A 26,707-nucleotide genomic window follows, 5' to 3' on the forward strand; every position below is an offset into this window, starting at 1 on the left:
TAGTCATTCCTGAGTTATGTAAAACTCGACTTACGTAAGAAGTCCTGGAATGTATCTCTTACGTATGTCGGGGACTTGCTGTATTATGTATACAATTATAGTAATATAATTGAGTAATACAGTTGAATACTATTAAAATATTAAATAGTATTAATACTGGTGAAATGATGCAAGGAAGCAAGCCTTAGCCAGAAACACTGAGTTGAACCACTGTAGTCTTCACTTGCCGTACATGTTGAGTATAGCCTCTTTCTATGAGCAAATTGAGTTTTAGAAAATCAATCTCTTATTCTGGAGACACTTTTCTGTGAGTTGCTTTGGTATTGCACTGTTCCAGTGGAGAGGTATATTGCTTTTTATTTAAAGTGTACGCTACTATCCGGATCTGGGTTTGGTCCTTTTTGGTATCTCTTTAGTTGGCAGGTAGGCATTGGGAAGGCCTGAACAACTCAGTGATGAGATGTGAGGTTGTGCAGTGAGTAGACATGGTTAAGTCTAGGGCAAAAGACTGCTTTTAAATAATACTGCTGTACAAATTAGAGTAGTGTGGCATTAGGAGAAAAGTTACTGCTATGGATAAAGGGATAGTTAACAGGAAAAGACAGAGATTTGTTATCAGTGGGCCTAGACATGTTATTAGTGGGGTCTCCCAGGGTTCAATGCTGGGCCCATAGTTGTTTTTTATATTTGTTAGTGATATTGATGAAGGCATATCAGGCGTAATGGCTAAGTTTGCAGATGATACAAATATTTCCAGGCTGGTTTATCACAGTAATCAGGATATGCTACTGCAACAAGATCTAGAAAAATTAGGCAGATGGGCTGAGAAGTAACAATTGAAGTTTAACATTTGTAAATACAATGTATTACATTATCCTATGCACTCACATCTTGTGAGTATGGCCTTTGCAAACCTAGGGTCCTGAGCTGGATATCATTATTCTTCTCTTTCTTGGTGATCCCTGTCTACTTCTCTCTCTCTCAGGGTAACACGGGAATTATTTTTTTTGCTGGTGTAGCATAATCCTCAGGCTTCCTTTCACCACAACATGGCTAATAATAATACTAATAATAATATGGGTAGCAGTAATTCCAGAATAACATAACATGAAAGAGATTCAGAGGGTAATTGTGCAGTCAGACAGTTTTCTGAGCAATGCATACAGGCTGCAAGGACAGCTGATGGGGTTTTGTCATTGATATATTGGAATTTTGCCAGCAGGATGATTATCCTGTTATACACGGTAGTACTGAATACAGGTCTGGAAGTTGCATTTTAGGAAGGATGTGGATCTTTTGGAACAGGTGTAGAGAAGTGAAACAAGGTTGGTGAGAGGAACAAAAGTTTACTTTTGCAAAGAAAGGCTTCAGTGCCACAAATTGCAGCATCTGGGAATTAGGCACCTTCAAGGAGATCTAATTGAGTTGTTTAAGGCTTTGAATGATTTGAGTAAACCTGCTGATGTCATCATTTGCTCAGACAGCACAATATAAGAGAGCATAAATTTAAATTGAGGAAGGATGGTTGTAGTATGGTTGTGATTAAATTTGCTTTCAGCCAGTGATAGTTGAATGTTGGAATAATCTTCTATCTGGTGTTGCTGAAGTGGGCAGTTTGAATAAATGTAAGGAGGAATTAGACAAATTACACTGGTCAGCATGTAAAATGTTATGAAAACAAAAATACCCAATCTTGACTAATTTCATGCTGCTGAATACGAAAATCACATTAAAATTTATCGATTGGCTCTTGTTTTCGAATTACAGTTGGGGTCTCATATTAGTGAGTTACTTTACTTTATCAACTTCGTTTTATCAACTTTATCAACTGTGGTGTTGCCATTCGTTTTGCTTTCGGCAAAACGAATGGCAACACCACAGTTTCAGTACCAACGCGCTCTTATCACATGATCGGCAACTGTCACCTTGCTGTGCATCACGTGATAAGTTGCCGCCTCAAATGTGTCTTCAGTTCTATTGCAGTAATCCTTGAATATGGCTAGGTGCTGGGTGATTTGTTCTCAGTTAACAGTTGTTCTCTGTGAGATTCCTGCTTTTTGCACAGTATTTGTGTTGTAAGATTAATATGCCCCATAATTGTGTGAATAGTATTAGCAGTGGCCACGTGGTGTAAGGAAGCCTATGGCTTATGCTGCACCAGCCAAAAAGAAAAAATAAATAAAATAATAAGAATAAAATAATAATATTAAGAAGAAAATTAAAAAAATAATAATTAATAAGAGAAAAGGAAATAGACAACCTATGTGTTTTCCTCCTCCCGTAGCTAATTATCCAGCTGACATTTGAATTTCTCCAAACTGTCAGCCTCTACCATCCATGTAGGTAACTTATTCCAGTAATTTATAACTCGCTGGCTAAAATAAAACTTCCTGCTATCTAGTCTAAACATCTTCCCCTGTAACTTTTGGCCCCTTGTTCTAGAATCATTTATAACCTTGAAAAAAAATTCGTCCTCATTCATTTTGCTTATGCCTCTCCTCCCCCTATACTTCTCGTTCAACCCATGCACGGTACTAAGTACTATAGGTTTTGATACCTTTCGTGTTTGGGGTTTTCATTAAAAAAAAAACAAAAAAACACCTCTAAGGTGCCAAGCAAGCTCTGCAACCCACATATTTGAAGTCTTTCCTCATATGGACAACCTTTTGCCGAGCTCATGAGGTGAGTTACATGTCTTTGAACCCTTATAACAAGCACAATGTCTTTCTTTAGGTGCAGTCTCCATACTTGAACATAGTATTCCAAGTGTGGTCTAACAATGGCTTATATAATGGGATTATGCAATTGTTTGATAAATCATTGATAGGACACCATGGGCCTTCCGTGCAACCAGTCTACAATGCTTGGAGAACTTCATTTCTGATCGTATCATAACACCCAAGGCCCTTTTCTCTGCTACTGACTTTAGTTCAACTGTGCCGAGTGTATAAGTTATTTTGGGATTACTGTTCCCCAGGTGCAATACCTTACACTTTGCTGGATTAAAGCATAACTGCCATTTTTCTGACCATCCATGAAGTCTATCTAGGTCAATTTCAGCTGGGATATGCTTGGCAGTGATCATTTAGTGACTCTACCAATCTCTTCATCATCTGCAAATTTACAAATCACACCCTCTATCCCTTCATTGATGTCATTTATGAAAATAAAAAACAACAGTTGTCCTAATACTGATCCTTGGGGAACCCCACTTCTTACATCAACCCAATCTGAGGAATAACCATTTATCACAACCTTCTGCCTCCTGCCCTGAAGCCATCCAGCTATTCATCTAAGGATTTTCCCTGTGATTCCAACCTGTTCCAGCTTGTAAAGTAACCGCTCATGTCCGACTGAGTCAAATGCTTTGCTGAAATCCAAATAAACAATGTCGAAATTATTTCCCAAGCCCAGCTCTTGAGTGACCCTGTCAAAATAGCTAACCATATTAGTTAAACATGATTTTCCCTTTACAAAACTATGCTTGAGTATCCTTCAGAATTCCATTTCTATCTAAAAATAGAAAGAAATTCCATTTCTTTCTATTTTCCCTACTACTGAAGTTAGACTAACTGGCAGGTAATTTTCCATTTCACTCTTTGAACTGCCCTTATGTATTGGAGACACATTGGCACTTTTCCAATACAACGAAATCACTTCCGAGTCGAGTGATACTCTCATAATTAGCCTCAGTAGTCTAATGCATTCACTTGCATTGGATCACTTCTAGATTATAGGGTATATGTCATCAACTCCAGGAGCCTTACTGGCCTGTAGAATCGAAAGTTTTTTCATTAAATAAACATGTGAAATTTCAACATCATTAATTACATTTATTTTTAACTTCACTCCCATAATTTCTCATTGACATAAAGTGTTTTTCTTCTGTAAATATCAATGCAAAATAACTGTTGAGTTCATCAGCAACTTCAGCTGGGATATCTAATACTATCCAATGTCCATTACATAAGGGTCCGATCTGGTTTGGCCTTCACTTCTTTGCATTTATATATGTGAAGAATTCCTATTCCCTCTCTTCTCCTGTGATTTCTCATAATCTGCTTTTGTCAGCCTAACCTTTTCTGTGTTACCATTACAGATCAATTTGTAGCTGTTATAGGCTTCAGTACTTTTTATTGCTCAGTAACTTTTCCATGCCATCTTTTTCTGCTCAAGTAATCTGTCAACTTCATTATTCATCCAATTTGGAATCCTCCTCGTGGAGTATTTTTTTTAATGGTATATAAGCGTTCAAGGTTTCTGTGATTAATGCTTTGTATACCATAATCGAATTATGGTATACAAAGGTATACCATAATTCAATTGTATTCGCTCGCTGTCTGTGAGATATCTACCCAGTTAATAGAGGCCATGTAACATCTCAATCCATCGTAACTTCCTTTCCTGAAATTATAACCCATTCGTTTGCCTTTAACTACTGCTGCCTCTCTCTTCATCGTCCACCGTAGAACTCCGTGATCACTTCCTGCTACTGGTTTCTGTACTGTCAGCCCTATGTTGTCATCTGGTTCATGGGTGCTGATGAGGTCTAGAGTACTCTTTTCCCTAGTACTTTCCCTGACATGTTGATACAAATAACAATCATCTAGTTGATTTAAAAATTTTGTCCCCCATGTGGAGTTTCCTTCCCATTTGCTCCAATCAATTAGAGGCAAATTGAAATCACCCATAATAAGACATTCATGTTTACTTGCCTATTCCATTTGCATGTAGAGGCTCTCATCATAATCTTCATAATCATCTGGCCTGTAGATTACTCCTACTCTCATTATACCTTCGCTTCCAACTATCTCACACTATACAGATTATATACTAGCATGTGAAACGTCTGAATCCGGGAAAGCTTTTGTCATGCTCAGGCTGCTTTTCATAAGAAGCATGACCCCACCACCTGGGCGCTTCCGTAGCCAGGTGGGAAGGAGCAGCAGTGCGTAGCACACGCTTCTTGATTAGACCGGGGTTCAAGCCCGTCACCACTAAATACAGAGGATACGGAAAGGTCAGGGAATGACCACCGCATATCCCCGGAGCAATATGGCCTTAGTTGCTAATGCTCCTAAAAACCAAATAACAACAACAACAACGACCCCACCACCCCTTCTGTCTTCCCTATTCTTCATAAATACGTACTGAAACTCATCTCTGTGTGGTACCACGTTTCTGTAAGCCCTATTATGTCAGTGTTAATTGTCCTAACTAGCAGTTCGAATTCATTCATTTTATTGAAGATACTTCTAACATTACTGTATAAAACAATTAAGACTTAGTGTTCTTGTGTAGTTTGACACAGCTCTTAAAGTTATTTGAGCTTGCTTCCCTGGCATTAGCTGCCCACTCATTTGAAACGTTTCTGCTTTGAGAACATCTTGCTAATATGTTCTCTTGCAGTAACAAACAAGAACTCTTGAGGAATGTTTTTTTTTTTTTTTGGATGAAAACTCCAAACATGAGAGGTATTAGAACCTATAGTACTTAGTACCGTGCATGGGTTGGAGGTTGAGAAGACGAAAGGAGATATTTGTTGACATTAGGCTTGAACTTCTGTAGGCTGTAATTTTCAGGAAATATGTATGAAGGAGGGTTGTTCCAGAAAATGGCAGTTGAATGAATAAACAAGGAAGATGAAAAGTTGGTTCTGTGAGTTTGAAGTTGGACAGTAAATGAATGTTGGCTGGAGGCTGCACATTTATACTGTTTTGAAAGAGAGAGCAGGAATAATAGAAGCCAATTCAGAAGAACAGTGCCCATGGAAGTATCAGTAGAAAAGGCATGCAGCAGAAACAGAACGTCTATGAGACAGAGAATGGAGAGACTCTGTTAAGAGATGAGTCATTAATTAACCTAACTGCCCTTTTCTGAATGGAACCTAGAAGCCTGAGAGAGGTTTTGGGGGCACTGCCCTAGATGTGGGAACAGTATTCTATGGTAGGGCAGATTTGTGATTTGTATAGAGTGAACAGCTCTTTGGAAGAAAAGTAATGCCGAACAAAAAAGAAAACAAAGTTTTTAGATGCAGAGGAAGAAATATTTGTAATGTGCTAGTGCCAAGAGAGATTAGAAGTCAGGGTAATCCCCAAAAGAGATATATCATCTTGCCTTGAAATCAGAGTGTCACCAAAGACAAGCATAGGAGCAGAAGAATCCTTTTTGCGAGATATAAGACAGGACTGAGTTTTAGAAGGATTGAAATCAACTAAGTTCTCTCTGCCCCACTGGAGAATTACCTGGAGATCCGAATTTAAGGAATTGGTAGCGGATATTCGAGAAATTGAAGCTGATTGAGCAGGGTGAGGTTTCTCAAACCAGAACGTGGAATGCAATGTGCTATCATCAGCAAAACTATGGATAGGATTTCTGGTCAATGGAAGGAGGTTATTAATATACAAGAGGAAAAGTTTGGGGGAAAGAACTGAACCTTGGGAGACACCAGCATTAGTGAAGAAGTTAGAAGACAGAGGACATTTACCCTCACCCTTGGTGAGCAGTCACAGAGAAAACTGGATAACTAGTTACAAAAAACAGTTGGCAAACCATGAGATAGAAGTTTGTTTAGAACACATTTATGCCCAATGCGATCGAAAGCCTTTGAGATGTCAAGAGCAACCTTGTGTTTCACCGAACTTTTCCATTGAATTTGTCCATAAATGGATAACATAAGCCAGAATATTACCAGTGGATCGGCACTGGTGGAACCCATACTGGCAATCATTGATCAGACGGAAGGTTTCTAGATAGTTTAAGAGTTGGTGGTTGATTGATTTCTCCATTACTTTAGAAAGAGTAGAAGAAGTAAGTAGAAGGTATGTGCAAGTGTTACTTTGACCAATATTATCAGATAAATGCATATCTATATTACCCTTGTCCCTCCAAACTAGCAGTTTCCCTGAACCTTTAAGGTATCCTCAATAATACTGACAAAAACTCTTGTGCCACCTTTGTTTAAATGTGTCCCGTCTCTACAAAACAGATTCCTTCTACCTACAATTGCGGGCACAAGGCTTTAAGCATATAATCCCTCCTATCATGCCTGGGCAGAATTGCAGACGCATAAACATTGTGATCTAACGTTTGGCATTTCTTCAGCACAGTCCTATATTTGTCTAACAAATCATCAGATCATGTATGCTTAATGTTATTAGTCCCCATGTGAATAATAATATTCTCTTTACTCCCCTTAAAATCTGACAATCTGTTGGTGATATCATTAATAGTTTCTCTTGGCAGACATACCCTGGTTCTATTACATCTAACAGAAGTAATAGTTTGGATTACTTCTGTTATGTATGTGAAGTCATGTTAGGTTCAAGAAAGTGTCCCTTAACTCGAGCCATAAAAAAGCCTGCTTCTTGTACTTTGAGTGTAAAGTAGGCGACCATGACAAGAGCTGGGCTACACTACCTGTTCATTAAAAGTCACTGCGTGAGTGAATCAAAAGAGATGTTTTATGCCTTTGATATGGAGGGAGCCAACAAATCATGTCACAGACTGTTACTACTGTATGGTGCCACCTATTAGAAAATGGATGACAATGAAGAAAAAGTGGACACCGTTGTACCCAAATATACCATCTGCAATTTGTCTTGTGCCTCATGGTGAAGTACTACTTATTCCTGACTGTTTTTCTGTACACTCTGATGAAGATACTGATGCACATCAACATGATATACACAAAGAAGTACAGCAGCCATCCACGTCAAGGGATCCACTATTTTGTCCAAATCTTTATCCTTCCAAATCGCATAAGGTCACACAGAAAGTGAGCTTAATTTTATAGATGCTTGTAAGTTAGATATGTAGATATGAATGGCAGATATGTGGTGATTTAAAGATAATTGTCATTTATTAGGATTGCAAAAGGGTTACACTAAGTATTGTTGCTTTCTCTGCGAGTGGAATAGTCATGCCAAGGATGTGCACTACGAGAACAGGATTTGGCCTCAATCAAAATCATTATAACACCTGGAATGAAGAACGTAGCATTTGAACCTCTGGTAGATCCAAATAAAGTTTTGCTTTCACCACTTCACATCAAACTGGGGCTCATGAAATATCTCGTGAAGGCTTTGAAAATGAACGGTCCTGTATTCACACGTAAGAAAAATTCCCAAGACTTAGTACAGAGAAGATTAAGGCAGGCATTTTCATTGGTCCACAAATAAGGCAATTTTTCGACTGGTTTTCTAGGAAATGTTAAAGCCGGCAACTACATGCAGCTTGTGGAAGATCTCAATACTTCTTATGAAAAATAATTTTAAATATCAAAAAATAATTTTGATATCATATACTTGGATTTTAGGAAAGCTTTTGAGACTGCTGCACATGGGATTCTGCTGTACAAGTTGGAGCAGTATGGCGTTAAGGGCAAATTGCTGCTATAGATAAAGGGATGGTTGAGTGGGGTAAGGCAGAGAGTGGTAATCAATGGACACTGCTCTTCATGGACTAATAACATTAGTCCATGAAGTTATTAGTCCACCACTAATAACATTAGTCCATTATTAGTGGTGTCCCCCAGGGATCTGGGGAACACCACTAATAACGTTAGTGGGCCCATTGCTATATTCTGTATTTATTGATATTGATAAAGGTATATCAGGCTTAATGTCCAAGTTTTCAGACAATATGAAGGTTGGTAGGGTTGTTAATGACAGTATGCTACTGCAACAGGATCTGGAAAAGTTGAGCAGATGGGGTGAGAAGTGGCAACTGAAATTTAACATTGACAAATGCAAAGTGCAGCATATGGGTAGTAACCCCAGAGTAACATACCAACTGATTGGTACTACACTTAGGTTAGTGGAGAATGAAAAAGACCTGGGGGTAATTGTGCAGTCAAATATGAAGTTTTCTGATCAGTGAAAAAAGGCTTCAAGAGTAGCTCATGGTGTCTTGTCAATGATATATAGGAATTTTGCTAGCAGGGTTAAGGAGGTGATTATTCCCTTGTATAAGGCAATGGTCAGGCCACATCTTGAGTATTGCATACAGGTCAGGAGTCCTAATTTTAGGAAAAATGTAGAGCTGCTGGAACGAGTACAGAGAATGGCAACGAGATTGAGTGGAACGAAGGGTTGCTTTTAACAAGAAAGGCTTAAGTTCTGCAAATTGCAGAGTCTGGAGACAAGGCACTTGTGAGGTGATCTGATTGAGGTGTATAAGGCCTTGAATGGTTTGAGCAAGCTCAACGCTGTTGGGATTCTTCCTCTTGCTCAGATTCCACACCTGAGGAGGCATAAATTCAAATTGACAAAAGACAATTGTAGAATAGAAGTATGGAAATTTGCCTTTAGCCAGCGAGTGGTTGATTGCTGGAACAAACTTCAATCTGTCATTGTGGAAGTTGACATTGACAACTTAAATGATTTCAAGGCTGAACATTTGGAGTGAATGGATGGGTAAAACGGGAAGGTTATTATTATTTTTTTTGGCTGATGCTATATAAGCTTGCTTTCTTGCATTATATGCCTCTGCTAATGATAATAGTAGTAGTAGTAGCAGCATGTGATGCAAGAAAGCAAGTGTATGAGCTTATGCAGCATTAGCCAAAAAAAAAAAATAAATAAATAAATCACACCATTCCCTCCAAATGCCTATCCAGTTCTCCTTAAATTTATTTAACCTATCAACTTCCACGACAGATGGAAGTTTGTTCCAGCAATTATCCACCTGCTGGCTAAAGGCAAATTTCCGCACATCTATTCTACATCTGTCTTTTCTTAATTTGAATTTATGCCCCCTTAGGTTTGTAATCTGAACAAGTGGAAGGATCCCATCAAAATTCAGCGTGCTCAATCCATTCAAGGCCTTATACACTTCAATCAGATCACCGCACAGGTGCCTAGTCTCCAGCCACTGCAATTTGCAGAACTTAAGCCTCTCTTGGTAAGAGGATCCCATCATTACCCTCACCAATCTTGTTGCACTTCTCTGTACACGCTCAAGCAAATCTACATCCTTCCTAAAATGAGGCCTCCAGACCTGTACGCAGTACTCAAGGTGTGGCCTGACCATTGCCTTATACAGAGGGACAATCACCTCCTTTTCCCTGCTAGCAAAATTCCTATATATCATTGACAAAACCCCATGACCTGCCCTGGCAGCCTGTCTGCATTGCTCAGAAAACTTCATATCTGACTGCACAATTACTCCCAGGTCTTTTTCATTTTCTACCACCTTAAGTGTAGTACCACACAGTTGGTACGTTTCTCTGGGGTTACTTTACCCATATGAAGTACTTTGCATTTGTCAAGGTTAAACATCAGTTGCCACTTCTTAGCCCATCTGCCCAAATTATCTAGATCCTGTTGCAGTAGCACACTGCCATTACTGTCATTAACAACCCTGCCAACCTTTGTATCATCTGCAAACTTTGACACTAAGCCTGATATACTTTATCAATATTTATTGATAAATATACAAAACAACAGAGGACCCAACACCGAACCCTGTGGGACTCCACTAATAACATTAGTCCACAAAGAGCAGCACCCATTAATTACCGCCCTCTGTCTTTTCCCACTCAACCATCCTTTTATCCATTGTAGCAACTTACCCTTAATACCATTCTGCTCCAATTTGTACAATACTCTTTCATGCGCAACAGTGTCAAAAGCTTTCCTGAAATCCAAATATATGATATCAAAATTATTTTTTGCATCCAGTCCCTTTGTAACCACATCATAATATCCTATCAAATTTGTCAGAAAAGACTTTCCCTTAACAAATTTAGCATGCTGTGTCTGAATTATTGCTGCAGTCTTGTCTAGATGATCCTGCAATGCATCTTTAACCAGCGACTCCATTATTTTACCCAGAACAGAAGTTAAACTAACTCCCTGAAGATGCATTTCTTGCACTCACACCTGCATTTCTTCCCACCAACTGTGGTGCCGTCAGTGGCAAACATAGTGACCGCTTCCATCAAAGGCAAATGGAATGCCACCATGTTAGCTGATTTTTTTGGATGGTGAAAAGGGATGTGCCCCAAGCTCAATACAAGTGAAAGGCAAAAAGGCCCATGTTTGATATAATATAGGTATGTTTGTAGCTACGTATTACTTTTTTACTTTACTATTACTGCCATATAAATAAAAAATACCTTGTATAAATATAAAAAACTACTTTTTTTGAAAAAAAAAGAGCCAATCTACTATTTTAAGCATTATTTTCATGTTTAACACCCCAAAATCTATAAAGTAAACTTACTTTCATGCCCGTAACAAGATATGACCCAAAATTTGTTGTTCAGTGTTATTAGAGGGGTTGAACAGGTGCTGAGGGAAGTTTTTTTGTTTTTTTTTTGGCCGTTGGTTTATAAACTTGCTTTTTGCATCAGTTGTCACTACAAATACTAAAAGTCATTCTACATAAGTCATAGCCTCTTTCTGCGCATAGCTATTAGCAAAATGGGTTTGCTACATTGAGGCTATGCCCAACATTGCATAGTGACTTTATATAGCTTTCATAGCTTGAGCCTTTTTCTGTAGACTTAACTTTGTTTACTTCATTTACTGCACCACCATGCATCTCACATATTGTGGTTATATCTTGTCACTGGATTGTTCAGGTCTTTACATTGCTTGCTTGCTTGCTTGCCCACTGATTGAGATCTCAAAGGAATCTGGATCTGGGAAGTGGTATACACTTTAATTAAAAAGCAATATACTTCTCCTTTGCAGTAGTGTGTTTTATTTAGAGTAGTGCAATCCAAGGCACTCATTTTTAGTGCTCTACAATATGAGATTGATACACTAAGTAGTAAACCTAATTTGCTTGTAACTATGTACAAAAAGTGGTTATACTTTTCATGCATAATGTCTTTATATAGCTTTCATAGCTTGAGCCTTTTGCCATAGACTTAACTAGGTCTTCACTCACTTCATTTACCTATTTCTTTTAAGTATTTGTCCAATTTCTCTTTAAATTTAGATAAAATTTCATCCTCCATAAGTGTAAGTGGGAGTTTATTCCAACAGTCAGTCATTTTCTAAATGATGAAAGATTTTCAGGCATCTGTTGTACAATTAATCCCTTCCAGTTTGTTTATATCCAGTTGTGTATGTCACATGACTAAATGTAAAGGTGCCCTCAGCATACAGTCCTGTATTGGGTCGGGTAATGTTTGCAGTTCATGGATTGCATGCAGTTTCAGTTTTTATAAATAATTCATTGCCACACAACACCAGAAGATTGGAATTAAAAGGTTCAACAGAAAGAAAAAGGTGGAAGGAAGACTGTATCTTTGATGTGGAGATGCAAGCACTTAAAATATTGCATCTCCACCTGATGAAATCCAAAATTATATCCAATGAAGTTTCCAATATAAATTTCTGATGATTAAGATTTTCAGTTGTTGAAGTGTAGGGGGGGGATAGATAGTTTTTTCCAAGTTTTGCAGCTGTGACTCATTCCATTCCTGCTAGCAGTGTATCCAGTGAAAAAGATTATTCTGCATCTGGATTTCTAATTCAAGAAAGAAGACAGAATACACTTGAACCAAGAAAGCTGGAAAAATTGTGCAAGGCTCAAGGGATAGAATTCAGCCTGGTCTGTACTTGTTAAAAGGAGAGACTGCTTCTACAGGGATGGGATACACTTAAATAGAAAGGGTGCAAGAATATTTGCTGATGCTATCGAGGCAGTGTTAGGTGGGTTGGAAAACTGATAGCTTGGGGGGATACAAGGACTAATAGTTTAACAGTAGCCATAGGCAGAGGTGAAGGTGATTCTTGCACAACTTCTATTAGAATAAGTAGTGACCTGGAGCGAGGGGTGTTGGGGGTTTCAGCAACGGATGGCAGTCATCCTGAAATAAGTGGGTATATGGGATGCGTTAGGGTAACTAGGAATAGGAGCATGTATACCAATGCTAGAAGTATAGTAAATAAATTCGATGAATTTGAAGTGTTGGTCAAGTCATCAAAGGCGGATATTGTTGGGATAGCAGAGACATGGTGTCACACAGATATAAGGAATTCAGAACTGGAATTTGGGGAGTACAATGTGTACAGAAAGGGTAGAAAGGTAGGAGGTGTTATGCTGTTAATTAAGAAAAACATAAAATCAAAAGAAGTGCACCCAGTTGATATAGATGAACAGTGCACTGTTGAGTCAGTTTGGTGTGACATAAGCACTGCGAAAGCAAAAATAAGAGTAGGAGTGTATTATAGGCCTAATGACTCGAATGAGTACAATGAACAGTTGTACAGAGAAATAGAGTGGGCTAGTAAATCAGAATGTCTTATAATGGGGGATTTTAACTTCCCAGATATTGACTGGAACTTATGGGTTGGTCACTCACACACTAGTCAAACTTTTGTGGATTTATTGGATGATTGTTTTCTGCAGCAGCATGTTCGAGAGGCAACCAGAGAGAGAGAGTAATACTCTTGATCTGGTTATCAGCAGTGATCATTCATGTATTAAGAATTTGCAGATAAAGGAACCACTAGGTGGCAGTGATCACAGTGTACTGATGTGGGATTTACTTAAAGATTTAATTACCATCAGGGGTAAAGGAAAGGGTTTTTGCTTCCGTAAAGGTGAGTACAGTGGTCTCAGAAAGTTTTTAAATTCTGTACATTGGGATCAACTGACAATGTTACCAACAGTAAATTCTAAGTGGGAAGCATTCAAGGAATTAATCGTGGATGCTACTAAAAGTTTCATACCTATTAAGAAATATTGTTCAAGGTTTAGGCCTAAATGGTTATCTAATGAACTAATGAGACTCGTAACAGGGAAGAAAAATGCATGGGATGCATATAAATTATCAAGCGACTCAGAAGCCTATGGCAGATATAAGCTAGTCTGTAATCAGGTCACGAAGGAGGTTAGGCAGGTGAAGGCACATTACGAGAAATCCTTGGCAAAAGATGCTAAGAAAAACAGCAAGGATTTCTTTACTTATATAAACTCTAAAAGGAATGGGATGAATCTGATTGGTCCACTTGACATCGATGGTTCAACTGTTGATGATCCTGCTCAGATAGCAAACAAACTGAATGAGTATTTTGCATCTACATTCACACATGAGGAATTATTAAGGTTTGAAAATGGCAGAAGGTTATCAAATTGTAGCAGGATACTTAATGATTTTGTAATAACTGAGAGCAAAGTGGAGGAGAAATTGTTGAAGTTAAACATAAGAAAAGCACCTGGGGTGGATGGGATCTATCCAGTTATATTAAAGAAAGCAACTAAGCAAACCCTTAGCCATAATTATGAGAGCATCCTTGGACTCAGTGGAGGTTCCCACGGACTGGAGATGTGCAAATGTATCCCCAATTCACAAAGGGGATTGAAGGGTGACACGAGTAATTACAGACCAGTTTGTTTAGCTTCTGTTCCAGGTAAAATAATGGAGTCACTGGTTAAAGATGCATTGCAGGATCATTTATACAAGACTGCAGCAATAATTCAGACACAGCATGGGTTTTTTAAGGGAAAGTCTTGTCTGACAAATCTGATAGGATATTATGATGTGGTTACAAAGGAACTGGATGCAAAAAATAATTTTGATACCATATATTAGGATTTCAGGAAAGCTTTTGACACTGTTGCGCATGGAAGACTATTGTACACATTGGAACAGAATGGTATTAAGGGTAAGTTGCTACAATGGATAAAAGGATGGTTAAGTGCGAGAAGACAGAGGGTGGTAATCAATGGGTGCTGCTCTTCGTGGACTAATGTTATTAGTGGAGTCTCACAGGGTTCGGTGTTGGGTCCACTGTTGTTTTGTATATTTATCAATGATATTGATGAAGGTATATCAGGCTTAATGTTGAAGTTTTGCAGATGATACAAAGGTTGGCAGGGTTGTTAATGACAGTGTGCTACTGCAACAGGATCTTGATAATTTGGGTAGATGGGCTAAGAAGTGGCAACTGAAGTTTAACCTTGACAAATGCAAAGTACTGCATATGGGTAGAAGTAACCCCAGAGAAACGTACCAACTGTGTGGTACTACACTTAAGGTGGTAGAAAATGAAAAAAAAAAGGGAGTAATTGTGCAGTCAGATATGAAGTTTTCTGAGCAATGCAGACAGGCTGCCAGGGCAGGTCATGGGGTTTTGTCAATGATAATAGAAATTTTGCTAGCAGGGAAAAGGAGGTGATTGTCCCTCTGTATAAGGCAATGATTAGGCCACGCCTTGAGTACAGTTGTGGAGGCCTCATTTTAGGAAGGATGTAGATTTACTTGAGCGTGTACAGAGAAGGGCAACAAGATTGGTGAGGGGAATGAAGGGATCCTCTTACAAAGAGAGGCTTAAGTTCTGCAAATTGCAGTGGCTGGAGACTAGGCACCTGCATGGTGATCTGATTGAGGTGTATAAGCCCTTGAATGGGTTGAGCATGCTGAATTCTGATGGGATCCTTCCACTTGTTCAGATTATGAATCTAAGGGGCATTAATTCAAATTAAGAAAGGACAGATGTAGAATAGATGTGCAGAAATTTGCCTTTAGCCAGCTGGTGGTTAATTGCTGGAACAAAGTTCCATCTGTCGTTGTGGAAGTTGATAGGTTGAATAAATTTAAGGAGGAACTGGACAGGCATTTGGAGGGAATGGTGTGATTTTTTTTTTTTTTTTTTTTTTTTTTTGGCTGATGCTGCATAAGCTCATACACTTGCTTTCTTGCACACATGCTACTACTACTGGTTGATGCTTTGTTGTTTCCTCTTGAAGCAAGAGGAAACAACAAGTCTTTTTTTTTCCAAGTCTTGAAGTAGGATAGAGCATGGAAGTTTGTCTTTAGCCGGTGGGTATTTGATTGTTAGAAGTGGGTAATTTGAATAAATTCAAGGAAGAACTAGACAAACTGTTGGAGAAAATGGACAGGTGATGTGGGATTTTTTTTTGGCTGATGCTGTATAACTTTCTATCTTGTGTCACTTCCCATTACTAATACTAATTGCTCTATTTCTGCATATCAGAAGTATTTAAAATTAATGTTATGAGTATATTTTTATTACATTTTCTCTGTTTAACATTTTTTGTAAGATATTTTGTGTTATATAAAATAAAAATATTAATATTGTTGATAATTGATTTTTGCATTATTATTGATGTATAAAAAATTAAGACACTTTTTTTTTTAATACACCCTTTTTTGTTTGTTTTGTGTGTTGGGTTTGGGTGCAGTTACTGTGAGTGGAGGTCTAATACCATGCACCTGTACAGGGCTCTACCTTTAGCCAGTGGCTAGTTGATTGCTGGAACAAAGTTCCATATGTCGTGGAAGTTGATAGCTTAAATAAATTCAAGGAAGAACTGGACAAACCTTTAGAGCGAATGGACATATGAAATGGGATTTTGTTTTTTTTTTTTTTTTGGCTAATGCTGTATAAGCTTGCTTTTTTGCATCATATGCCTCTCCTAATGCTAATCCTAATAATTACCTCAGCATTTACATAAAGAAAGCATTTGATGCCATGAAGAGAGAACGTGTAAGAGGTTTTGCGAAACTTGGGGATAGAGGAACATCTTGTGGAGAGAATTGAGAATATGTACACCAACACAATGAGCAAAGTAAGAACAAAAGCCTTAAACATCTCAATCAGGCCACCCCACAGTATGCTTGTTTATGTTATAATTTGGTGAACTGAAGTCTCTATAAATTTCTAAATTGGAGTTTATAAGATTATGTGTAATATTCAAGATGTAGCCCAATCATTGCTTTATATAATTTATTAATTTCCCCTTTGTCTCAACTGGAAAATTACCTCTGTTTCATTGAAAGAACATCCAGTGAACTCTCTTAGTAGCCTGTCTCAGAGAACATCATATCAGACATTAATCCTTTTTATTATTAACTATTTTGAGTTTGATTCTACCTAAGTGCTATGTACCACAACTACCCAGTTGCAAGACCTTCACTTCTGAGTGTTGCATCTCAGCTACTATTTCTCAGCCTTCCAAATAATTTATTGAGGTATGATTGACATCATTGACAGTCACTTGAAATAGCTACATTAGTAACATTAATAAATATTAGAAACAGTAAGGAACTAGACACTAAATCCTTTGAAAATCCAATCATAACATTATTGCTTCTATGGTTCAACAGGCTAATTACCTCTGTCGTTGACAGAACCCCCAATGAACTCTCATAGCAGCCTCTCTCTCTACAGTGGTCAGAGAACTTCATATCATACAAAAGTCTTCATTATCAATTATTTTGAGTTTGATTCCACCCAATTGGTAAGTACTACTACTACTAACCATTTGCAAGACTTGCATTTTTCAGTGTTTTATCTCAGCTACTATTCTTCAGCCTTCCAATTAATTCATCGCGATATTGGCATCATTGAAATACCTACATCAGTAACATTAATAAATATTAGAACCAGTACGGAATTGAGTATTAAATCCTGTGAACATTAACATAACATTAGTAACACAAGAAGCAGGAACAGAGGCCTTTTATTACTACTTCTCTCTCTCTCTCTCTCTCTCTCTCTCTCGCTCTCCCCCCCACCACTTTACCATCCCTTTATTTATAGTAGTGATTTGCCTCAAATGACACATTTCTCCAATTTTTACAACCTGCTACACTGTTATATATTTTCTGGGGTTTGAGGGAGTGTTCTGAGGATCTGTTTGGATTTTGTTCCCAGCATTGAAGATACAAGAAATGTGGTTAGACACCACGCAACTTGTGCCTTGGGATGGTATGAGCAGGTGAATAAAGAGTGTTTTGGGGATTTCTGCCCCCCCTCCCCCTTTCTGGGAGCCCAATCTGTAGTTTGTGGAACCTGGCCATGGTGTTGAATATAATCATAATGGAAAATGTAGTTGGATAGCCATATTCTGTTTGAGGATGTGTGAAAAGCTATCTAGTTATTGGTTGAGCCCCTGGAAACTGCAAACCGTGACTATCAAGGTCATCCCTTTGATTGGCATGATATTTGGATAACATCCAGCTTGCCTGGGAGAGAGACTTCAGGAGAATTCCACTCCCCATTAATAATGTAGACCTTCTAACATATTCTTCACTCTGCTCTCTGCTGCTCACCTCATTGCCAGAGCTTACTCTCACTCATCTGGCAACACAAACATTTCCATGTGCATTTGGAATTGTTGGTGACTATTATCAGGGAAAAGGGAAATATGTAGTTTAAGAATTGATCTCTCTGTACATTAATGGTTGTGTTTAAGGAATGGATTTGGGGAATTCAAGAAATATAATATGCATATAAGAGTGACATATTCTGTGAGAAGTAGCAGAATTGAGGTATTAATTTCATTATCTTATAGTTAGTTAATTATAGTTATCTCTTTGCGAATAGTTGCTATGATGTTGTCTTTGTGCTCCTGCAAATGTATGCTAGAATGAATGATTTGAGATGACTCTGTTCCAATATTTTTATGTACTCTGAATCAGCAAGTGTTGCTCGTCACATGTATGAAGAAAGAAGTATTTGATAGATAGTTTTCAAGCAATAGCAAACAAAATTTATGTTCTGCTTCAGCAAGGTATCTCATAGTTTCTATAGGCAGCCATGAAGCTGGGAAGTTTTCAGTGTGAGGATTACTGTCTTGCAGGTTAACCAAGGTCAGTCACTTTACTGTTTTCATCTGATAATAGCCTGCAAGGTTACCTGTCATTGTTCTTACAAAGAGGACCGTGCTTTTCAAAAGATTCCCGATTAAGCTGCAGTGGTGTGACATTAGGTACTTCAAATTAGGAATGTTCTAAGCTTATCTCTAAAATCTCATTTAACCCTTTGAATGTATTTTAAAGAATTCTGAAGTATTTCAACTATAATTCTCTGATAAGTTTACTGTAAAAGTAGTTCAGATAGCAATAATATTGTTTTGAATATTGCATATTTTATATTTGCATCTTAAATTTTCATTTTAAATTTTATTAATAAAATAACAGATCCTATTGTTTTAACTGTTAATTACAGTAGCTCCGCAAGTGCAAATTATTTGCCATATGTGTAAAAAGAAATGCAAAGACTTCCTTCAATGCAATGCGGTTGCAGTCTTGTGTACTGCATAAAATGCATAAACTGGAAAAAGATTTCACAGGCAGCGATCGCCTTCTGGGTCCATGTTGCATAAATTACAGGCATTTGAAGAAAAAAGCAGATGAAAAATGAAAATAACTCCGGATCAAGCCCAACGGATCTTTTAAGATTTTCCGACAGTGAATCTCAGCATACATCATGATGTGGTATCAGAGCAGACAAATTGCTCCTTCTCTTACCACAAAGTCTCACAAGTTGAAAAACCAAATGAGATGAGCACTAAACTGATTTTTTTGAATCCTGGACACTCATAAATCCACAACAGCCTCTCTTGGCGAAACTAAAAAAATGAGGTCAGAAAATGCCCAACTTCGTGAAATAAATTATATTTTACTACAGAAAATTTCGGACTTAACAGATCTTATTCAAACCTCCAGTAGATCCTTCAGTCCTACATGCAACTTGGTGAAACCAATGGAAAATCCCACATTTCAACCAACTCCTATTCCTATAGCATAAGCCACTTATGCATCTATTGTAAAGCAACCTCCATATCCTCCAGTATATGTTCCAGTTACTAGTCAATATCAAAAAGCGTTTAAATATGGCAATCAATGTGTCAATCCACTCCTAGAAGATGCCATTTCCTCCAGGCGGGTGAAGATCACATCAGAGGACAACAGAATCAATCAATCTGTTTCTAATCAGACAGGAAGACATTGACATCCTCCTCCTGTTGTGGGAACAGCTACCAACTCTTCAATCTGAGCAGTCCCCAGAACTAAAAGTTCAACCAAGGGTATTTTCGTCTGTAGACTCGAGCCCCAACTGTGCGGTACAGAAGTAGAGCAGCATATCAAAACTCAACTGGAGATAGAAGTAAAGGTAATAAAAATGAATTCTAAAGATTCGTACAGCTCTTTCTATATTCATTGTCAATAAAATGACTTTGATCTATTACTAAAGGATCACTGTTGGCCTGAGGGAGACATTATTCAGCCTTTCTATGGATGCCCCCCTCTTCCTGGTATTAGATCATCAGCCAGTGACTTAGCTATTGAAACAAGTCAACGGGAATGACAATTCATGCATTTTTCAGATGTTCTGGAATTCCGACTCGGAAGAACGTCTACAAATGATTCATCTATCTCTTCATCCTACCAGAATTTGAATGACTAACTCTTGTGAAAGTGTCTTTCTTCCCTGTCACTTGCCAACAATTAAGTCAAATAAATTATGCCCTGCAGCATCAAAAGATGCAATAACTATATTCTGTATGAGTTCTTGCAGTCTTGTAAAACCAGGGGCTCACATCTGGTGAGTATGGGCTTGGCACACCCAGGGCCTGAGCTGGGATAACATCATTCTTCTCTTTCTTGGTGATTCCCTTCTACTTTTGACACACACACACACACACACACACACACACACACACACACACACACACACACACACACACACACACACACACTCTCTCTCTCTCTCTCTCTCTCTCTCTCTCTCTCTCTCTCTCTCTCTCTCTCTCTCTCTCTCTCTCTCTCTCTCTCTCTCTCTCTCACTCAGAGTAACTCGGGAATTTTTTTTTTGCTTGGTGCAGCATAAGCCTCAGGCTTCTTTGCACTATATTGCTAATAATAATAATAACATATTGATGAAATCCTTGTTCAATTGACATCATGGAGGCTGACTGGGCTAGCTGGATGGGGTAAAGTGCCTGCCTGGCAACCCAAAGGTCGCGGGTTCGAATCCCGCCTCGGGCTTGGATCAGAATACTGCAAAAACATTGGGAGGTGCATTATGGCCACAGAAGCCGATGCGCCAACAACTAACTAACTAAAATAAAAAAATAAATAAAAAACTAAAACATCATGGAACCCTCTATCTAGATCTGATGGTTTGTACTGAGACCTGGTTCTCACCTGACGTTTCAATCTGATTTCAAGACTATGCTCTCTTTCACAGTTGCAGATGTGATTCTAAAGGGGGTGGAGTTGTTATTTATGTTCATAATCATCTGCAATGCTTTGCAAATCTGCCTGATCAAGCTTGTGAAATCACTTTTATCCGCATTGCCTCTTTGGTGATTGGGTGTCTATACCGACCTCCCTCAGCTTCAGTCAACAGCTTCTTTGTAACTCTTGACAATATTCTATCTCACTTCACAAGAAAATCCCTTAGACTTCTGCTGATGGGAGACTTCAGTATTCCTCATCATCAGCCATTTTCAATCCACTGCAGGATGAAGGCTTCTCCAGCAACTTTCCAGTTCCTTCTGTTTTGAGCACTGGCCATCCTTTTACTACCCAAAAACTCATGAATTTCATCTATCCATCTCCGCCTTTGTCTTCCAGGTTTTTTCCTAGCTCCTCTTGGGTACCATTCTGTTATTTTCTTAGTCCATCTGTCATCATGTCTTCGAGCTATGTGTCCTGCCCAAGGCCATTTTAGTTCTTTAGTTTTGATAAGAATGTCCTTTACTTGAGTTTGCTGCCTAATCCACGTGTTTCTCTTCTTATCTAACAGTCTGATTCCCAATATAATTCGTTCCATTCTTCGCTGTGTAGTTCTCAGCTTCTCTTCCATTCTTTTGGTGAGTGCCCAAGTTTCACTTCCATAAGTCATAGTGGGGAGTATACATTGGTTCATTATTTTACGTTTCAGACAAACTGGGATATTGCTCTTCAGTATGTGACTATATTTCCTGAATGCTATCCATCCAAAATTTATTCTTCTCTTGACTTCCAGCCATTTATCATTATTACAGCTAATAACTTGTCCCAGATAAGTATATGACTCCACCTTTTCAATTACTGCTCCTTCAATCATTATTTCCCTTTCTGTGGCATACTTGTTCATCATTACTTTTGTTTTAGCCATATTCATCTTTAGTCCAAAATCCTTACTAACTGTGCATAACTGATTAAGATTTTCCTCTAATTCTTTGAGATCGTGGCTTATGACCACAATGTCATCTGCAAATCATAAATGGTTTAGGTACTCTCCATTCACATTGACTCCTATCTGCAACCAGTCTAATCTTCTGAAAGCTTCCTCAAGGGCAGCAGTAAACAGCTTCGGAGGTATTGTGTCTCCTTGTCGAACTCCTTTCTCGATTTTAAATTTCCTACCGTCTTTGTCTAGTCTAATAAAGGAGGTAGCACTCTCATATATTTTCTTCAAAATCATAATATATGGGGTATCTATGCCTTGTCTTTCCAGTGCCCGAAACATTGCCTTATGGAATCAAATGCCTTTTCATAATCCACAAATTCCAGCCATAATGGTGTTTTATTTTCATTTGCTTTCTCCATTAGCTGTGATATTACGTGAAAGTGATCCATAGTTGAGAATCCTGTCCTAAAGCCTGCTTGCTCTTTCGGTTGATTCTCATCAAGTATTCTTTCTAATCTGTTAGTAATGACCCTTGTGAACAACTTGTAGATGTGGGATAACAAGCTAATTGGTCTATAATTTCCAATTTCTGATTTATCTCCTTTCTTATGCAGCAAAACTATGATTGCATTATTCCACTGCTTAGGCATCACACCACCTTTTCTAATGCACTATGTGAAGAGCCTTGCCAGTTTTTGTGTTATGTCTCTTCCTCCCAATTTTAACAACTCTATAGTAACTTCATCTTCCCCTGGGACTTTCTGATTCTTCATTTTCTTCAATGCATGTTCTACCTCATCAGGAAGAATATCGGGTATGTCGTATGTGTTGCTACTTTGCAATCCATCTTCCCCACTACTGGCATCATTCCCTTGCTCCTTGTATAATTCTCTATAGTAGTCTTCTGCTATTTGAATTATGCTTCTCTGCTGTTTATAAGTACACCATCGCTATTCTTCAGTTTCAGTATCATTTGTCTTTCTGTATTACTGCCCATGGCTGTTGATTTAAGTCCTTTGTTTTCCCTTAATGCTTGTTCTACTTTTGTGTTAAATCTTCTTTTGTCCTCTCTGAGTCTCTTTCTAATGACTTTGCATAACTCAGTATACTCAATTTTCTCCTTGTCAGTGTTAATCTTGCTTTTCATTTGTAGCCTTCGGTTCATCATAACAAGTGTTTCTTGACTAATTTTTTCTTCTTTGGATTTTTTCCCCCTATAGGTTTCTTGGGCTTTATCACTTTCAGAAAGTTGTAATATTCCTCATCAATATCTTGGTCCTGATCAGTCTGCAGAAGCTCAAACTTGTTCTTAAGTTCCAGTACATACTGCTTTTTCTCCTCCTCTGTTATCTCAAAGACCTTTGTATTATTTACTTGAGTCAGTTTTTTCCTTTCCCACATCTATATCAAGTGTACATCTTTACCATTCTGTGATCACTTCCAACATTTACCTTATTCAGGATGGTAACATCATTCACAATATATCTTCTGTTAGTGAGGATGAAGTCGATTTCATTAGTTGTTAATCCATTTGGACTCTTCCATGTCCACTTTCTGTTCACCCTTTTCTTGAAAAAAGTGTTCATTACTGACAGTCCTTGAGATTCTGCAAATTCCACAAGTCTTTCACCTCTTTTATTTCTTTCACCAATTCCAAAATTTCCTATAGTTCCTCTTTCTGCACTGTTTTGCCTTTTTCCAACCTTAGCATTGAAGTCCCCCATAATAATAGTGTAGTGGGTTTTCTGCTCATCTAGAAGACTCTCAATTTCGGTGTACATTTCTTCAACCTCTTCATCATCATGGCTCAATGTTGGTGCATAAATCATTATAATCTTTAGTTTGTACCTCTTAGAAAGCTTGAGTATTAGTCTTGACACCCTTGGTGATGTACTTTTGAATTCCAAAATGTTGTTTTTAAAATCTTTATGGACCAGAAACCCAACTCCACCTTCACTCCTTTCACTGTTTCCATTGGTGTACAGCAGATTTCCACTTGATAAACTTATAAGTGATTAATTTCTTCTTGTTTCAGCCAAACCAATGATATTCCAATTCACATTTTCTAATTCCTTTTCCAGCTCTAATATCCTGTCTTCACCGATGAGTGATCTTACGTTATAACAGGCCAAGTTCAGTTTCCGTGCATGGCAGCCTGGTCATACCCAGAGATTCTTAGCACCCTCTGCTTCCACTCTGATCCTCTTGCTGCCGTAAGAGGGAGAGTGAAAGCTTCTGGGGAATGAGGGCCATTTGTTTTGTCGTGTTGTCATATGCTGGAGGGTTTGGTCTTTTCCTCGTCACGCTGACCAGGCGTCTTGAAGAGAACCACTCTACATGTTCATTTTTTTTTTTTTTTTTTATGAAAACCCCAAACACGAAAGGTATCAAAACCTATAGTACTTAGTACCGTGCTTGGGTTGAAGGAGAAGTATGGGGGGAGGGGAGGGGTGCCGGAAACTTGGCTCTAGAGACTAAACATGGGTTTCACCACTTCAAGCCTCCAATAAGCAAAGTGGTGGTATTTCACCGGTTGATGAAAGTCATCTACCACCTCAAATTGCCACCTAAGTGACGTAACAGGGCTTACCATCGAGAAGGTGTGCATGAGTGGATTTTAGGGAGGCTGGCCAACCGGACTTCTCCTAAATCTTCTGTAATAGAGAGATATTGGATCCATCAGTGTTTTAGGCTGAGTGTCTGACAACACACAGGATACCTGTTCCCCTCTAAGCCCCCTTAGACTTCAGTAGTAACGTACTTCAAAGCTCTTCTCTCAAGTGCAAGACCTCCTAAATGTCATTTCTTCCAATGGTTTCTCTCTTCTGACTCATGGAAATATCCCAACTAGAATGGGAGAGTCCCACAATTCCCTTCTTGACTTCACAGTTGGAGAACGCTCACTCACCTACACAGTACTTGATACAACTATTTCTGATCATCGCCCCATCCTAATGGTAATTAAAAATGAAAAAATGAAGCAATTGTGGAAGAGATCATGCACACTTACAGATCTGTCACTCCATGCTCTCTCAATATGCTCTGTTATGACCTCCAGCAGTCTTCATGGGATAGGATGCTTGCTACAGATGATCCTGAAATCACAATGAACTTCTTTGAGCATATCCTAAGTAGTTACGAAAAATACGCATCATATATCAGGAGCCCAGGTAATAAAAAGACCACCAGGCGAAGAGGGAAATTATGCCCATTCATTTCAAACAAAATTTGTAACATGCTAAAGAAAAGGGACAAACTTGCAAGAATTGCTAGAGCAACATGAAAGGAGGCAAATAAAAACAAATACACAATGTACAGAAACAAAATCACCGACAGTATTCTGTCGGGGAAAAGAAAATATTATAGTTCCCAACTTAAAGGCATCATTACAAGTAAAGAAAGTGGACAGTTTTGGACAAGCTACTACTGAAGGAAAACGAAATCACAGAGCTATGTTTGAGATACAGTCAAGAACAAAGTACTCATTTCAGATGACCAGGAAAAAGCCACAGCCTTCTGCAATCATATTATCTCAAGTATGAATAACCTTTTTCAAGACAAAAATAACTCTAGAGACAATGCAATGAGAGAATCTGCCAACCACTCAGTGAGGAGCTCTTTTTTTCTTGCTCCACTCTCAGATCAAGAGATTTTAGAAGCAGGACATCAATTAAAAGTAAAGGGAGCCCATGGCTTTGATGAAGAAGCATGGCTTCTCCTGCTCTGCTGAAGAAGGTCCTTAACTCAATTCTTACACCACTGAAGTACATTTACAATTTGGTAAATTCCTGTCTCAATTCAAAAAAGCAGTCATTGTTCCTGTTCCTAAGGGGAAACACTGCAACTCTATCAGTAATTAATTTTCATCCAATAGCTCTACTTTCAGTTTTTGCAAAATTATTTTAAAAAATTCTTCACAGCAGACTCATGGGCTTCCTGTAAGTCAATCAGCTTATCCATCAATAACAGTACACTTATCTTTCAAAATGATCCACGGACCTGGCAATTGTTGACTTCTGCTCTAAGATCATGGATTGTCTTGAAAAGTGTCACTACACAATAGCACTGTTTCTAGACCTATCTAAAGCTTTTGACTGCATAAATCATAAAATCCTACTCAACAAGCTCAACAATCTTGGCTTGACAGGAAAAATTAACCACCTTCTTCTTGAAGACTACCTTACTGATCAGCTATTTGTTGTCAAAACAAATCAGTCTTTTTCAGAATTTGCTATTTCTCCATGGGAGTACCTCGAGGCTCACTTCTTGGACCTATCCTATTTGTTCTTTACATTAATGAATTTCTTTCATCTTCCCACCTAGTAGCGTATGCCATTGACATTTCCATTCTGATCACTGATAAAGACCCTAACCAGCTTCAACTCAAAATTCCTGCTCTGTAATGCATAGTTGGCTTCAAAAGAATCAGCTAATACTAAATCCAGAAAAATCCAAATATTGGTGTTTAGTACGAAAAATAAACCATTAAATATTGATTTCAAAATAACATACAAAGAAAACCAACTCGAAAGGGTAAATGATACCAAGTTTCTAGGAATCTGGCTAGATGATAAGCTGAGTTGGGATAAACAAATGATCACCTTACGAAAGAAGACTTTCATCACTAGCAGGAATACTCACCCGAGCCTCTGCCTGGGTCCCTCTGCCTCCTTCCCTTCTCAGATTAGTATTCCTTTCCTTAATTCAGCCTCACCTCACTTATGGAATCATCTCATGGGGTACTACCTGTCAAGAAAACCTTGCGGGAATCAATTCAATTGTCAATCGATGTGTTTGTTCAATGCATCGGTGAC

The 26,707-nt window shown here is 38.4% G+C and overlaps 1 protein-coding gene across 1 annotated transcript in view; it reads left to right on the forward strand.

The window, feature by feature from the left end:
* LOC150075391 (uncharacterized) overlaps window positions 1-26,707 on the forward strand; it is an 83,205-nt gene that overhangs the window by 20,981 nt on the left and 35,517 nt on the right. Inside the window, exon 2 of the mRNA XM_090388471.1 lies at window positions 17,093-17,226. The gene's annotated coding sequence lies outside the window, so the exon portion shown is untranslated. The remainder of the gene's footprint in view (window positions 1-17,092; window positions 17,227-26,707) is intronic.

Source organism: Mastigoproctus giganteus, chromosome 14, assembly GCF_048544385.1.
Source record: "Mastigoproctus giganteus isolate SK-2022 chromosome 14, ASM4854438v1, whole genome shotgun sequence".
In the NCBI taxonomy this organism is placed as follows: Eukaryota; Metazoa; Arthropoda; class Arachnida; order Uropygi; family Thelyphonidae; genus Mastigoproctus; species Mastigoproctus giganteus.